Genomic DNA, 3,416 nt, shown 5'->3' with positions numbered 1-3,416 from the left:
TGATTTCTCTGCTAGTCTCTCTCTCTTTCTCTCACTTTCTCTCACTCCCTCTCTCCACATGCATGTGCCAATCATTAAATATAAACACAGACTGCTCAAAAGTGCTTTTCGAGCAAAGAACCCAAGCTGACATGCTGAAACTGAAGAACTCGCGCAAAAAATAATCGCTCAATCCATAACGCGACCCATCGATCCGACCGGCCATCGTCTCGACCTCACGCCCCCGTGCGTCCTGAAGGTCCGACGACTTAGACTGCCGCCGCCGACTCGCGCGTCTTACTATCTCGCCATGTCGTTGCAGATGATGAGCCACTCTCAGGGCGGCCACGCGCAGTCGCCGTGGGGTCACCTCGCGCTGGGCATGCCCGGCGGTCAAGCGTCGCCCATCCCCGGCAAGCCGCCCGCCGCTGTCAAGGAAGAGCTGAAGGTGGAGCCCCCTCGTGGCGGCGGCGGCGGCAGCGGCGAGCGGAGGGAGGCGGGCAAGGAACCTCAGTTACCTCAGGTGAGAGAGTGGTGGCGGGTGGGTAGGAGAGCGAACGCTAAACGGTGTGTGCGGTAGACAGTGAATGTTAAAAAGGGAAAGGGTGAGCACAAAACGGTAAATTTCCTGTATTTACCTATCTATTAGCTACCTGTATCTACCTGTCCATTATCTACCTGTATCTACCTGTCCATTAGCTATCTGTATCTACCTGTATCTACCTGTCCATAAACTACCTGTATCTACCTGTCCATTAGCTACCTGTATCTACCTGTCCATTAGCTACCTGTATCTACCTGTCCATTAACTACCTGTATCTACCTGTCCATTAACTACCTGTATCTACCTGTCCATTAACTACCTGTATCTACCTGTCCATTAACTACCTGTATCTACCTGTCCATTAGCTACTGTATCTACCTTGTCAATTAGCTACCTGTATCTACCTGTCCATTAACTACCTGTATCTACCTGTGTGTGCGTGCGTCTGCCACAATGGCGTGCTTTCGACGCATTGAATTTGCGCGCGCACGCAGCAGACGAGCAGGAATTTGCGATCACAATGCCGTCGTGATTGCGCGAGCACGGGCGGCCACACGCAGGCACGCACGCACGCACGCACGCGCTCGTGGGAATTAGCGGCGGCTGCAAGGTCGGTTATTGAGGCGACAGACGGGCGGCGACAGCGCGCACATTGTGCGTGCGTGAGCGTGCGCGACGCTGCCGTTACACAGCCGTGACAGGTGAGGCTGGGAAGGTAGAAGCAGGTAGATACAGGTGATACAAGTAGATCCCCATTAGAGGGTGGGTGGGTGTATGTGGTGTAGTGTGGATGAGGGAAAGATGGGTGAGTGGGTGTGTGTGGTGTAGTGTGGATGAGGATAAGTGTGTGACGATTATGCTGTCACTCTGCGCTGACGTCTGTGCCGTCGTTATCCATGTCGGGACAATATCCGGATTTAGAAAGCCGAGAGGATGGTTTGCTGGCTGCAGTTGTTTAGACAGTAAGCAAGTAGGATGGCATGTATATATGTGTGTGTGTGTGGGTGGGGTGNCGTACGCACGTACGTACAGAGCGCATGGTAATAGCATAGATAATATACAAACACATGTATTTATACACCACCACCACCACCACAGTCACGAACCCCCCCCCCTCGTGCGTATGTTTACTCTGCAGCGACCGACTAGTTATTCCTGGTATTTTGTTGACGATTATTTTCTCTGTTTGCCATCTGATATATCTCGCAGATAGAACGTGGGATGCGGACCGGCGTACGCACGCACGCACGCATGGCTGACTGGCTTGGCTGAGTTCTTTTGTGCGCCCGCGTGAGGGGGGTGGGAGGCAGGAAGGGAGGGATGGCGGGAGGGAGAGAGAGAGCGAGAGAGGAGAAGGGGAGAGGGAGGGAGGGAGGTAGTGAGAAGAGAGAGAGGGAGGAAGGGAGGGAGGAAGGGAGGAAGGGAGGGAGAGAGGGAGAGAGTGAGTGAGTGAGCGAGTGAGTCATTGAGTGAGTGTGCGAGAGCGAGTGTGCGAGTGGCATACTGCACACCCGAGTGAGATTATGATGGAACGACCCAAGGTTACAATGGAACGAGAAACGTTACAGTGGAACTTGTAATGTTACAAGCAAGTAACCAGCAAGGGTACAATCGAACGAACATGATTACTATGGAACGAGCAACAGTACAATGGAACGAGCAAGATAACAATGTATCGAGTAAGGGTACAATGGAACGAGGGAGAGTACAATGGAACGAGCAAGATAACAATGTATCGAGTGAGGGTACAATGGAACGAGCGAGAGTACAATGGAACAAGCAAGATAACAATGTATCGAGTAAGGGTACAATGGAACGAGCGAGAGTACAATGTATCGAGTAAGGGTACAATGGAACGAGCGAGAGTACAATGTATCGAGTAAGGGTACAATGGAACGAGCGAGAGTACAATGTATCGAGTAAGGGTACAATGGAACGAGCGAGAGTACAATGTATCGAGTAAGGGTACTATGGAACGAGTGCAAGATCACAGTGCATCAAGATAGCGAGAATACAATGTACTAACATTGCGTATATAAGCCAACACCCTTCCTCCGAAACTAGGTCGAATTTTTCAATACCAAAAATACCTTGAACAACCCTGCGGAAGCATTAAAATACACGCACACGCACAGACCTACCTACCCACGCACGCCCCAGGCACGTTAGATGGATGACTCATCACAACTAAAAAACCCGCGGTCACCTCCCACCCAGCCGGCGACAGTCTCTCTCAGGCTCCGTAGCTCGCACGCGCCAGTGTTTATTATTATAGCGGAAAAATGCTACGAGAAAAATACGCTCCCGTTCTCTTTTCCCCAATTACGTCGCAGGGAAGATACCAACATGCGAAACGGCTACACAAAATTAACCATGTGTTCGTTCGCTCGATCACTCACTCACTCACTCACTGAGCACGGAATGCACGTTCCGTTGCATGTGATCGCACGCCACGAGCGCCCCTGACGTCAACACGTAATAATGCGTCGACGCCACGAGCGCCCCTGACGTCAACACGTAATAATGCGTCAGCGCCCGATTATGAATTACTTTCCGTTTCTATTCTCTCCGTCTGCTATATCTGGGGTTGGGTGTTTAGCGATGCGTGTGGACTATGCGTGCAGCAGCAGTAGCAGCATAGGATGTGAATGATAACAGCGGCAATTAAGGTGGAATTAAATGCGGCGTGCATGGCGTGCTGATTAGCGTATTGATCTAGATATATATACATATATATATACGTTCCATCGTAATCTCACTCGGGTGTGCAGTATCCGAGCACGGAATGCACGTTCCGTTGCATGTGATCGCACGCCACGAGCGCCCCTGACGTCAACACGTAATAATGCGTCAGCGCCCGATCATCAATTACTTTCCGTTTCTATTCTCTCCG

The sequence above is a fragment of the Priapulus caudatus genome, unplaced genomic scaffold, assembly GCF_000485595.1.
Source record: "Priapulus caudatus unplaced genomic scaffold, Priapulus_caudatus-5.0.1 Scaffold3560, whole genome shotgun sequence".
Classification (NCBI taxonomy): Eukaryota; Metazoa; Priapulida; class Priapulimorpha; order Priapulimorphida; family Priapulidae; genus Priapulus; species Priapulus caudatus.
Note: the sequence above shows the minus strand (reverse complement) of the source record.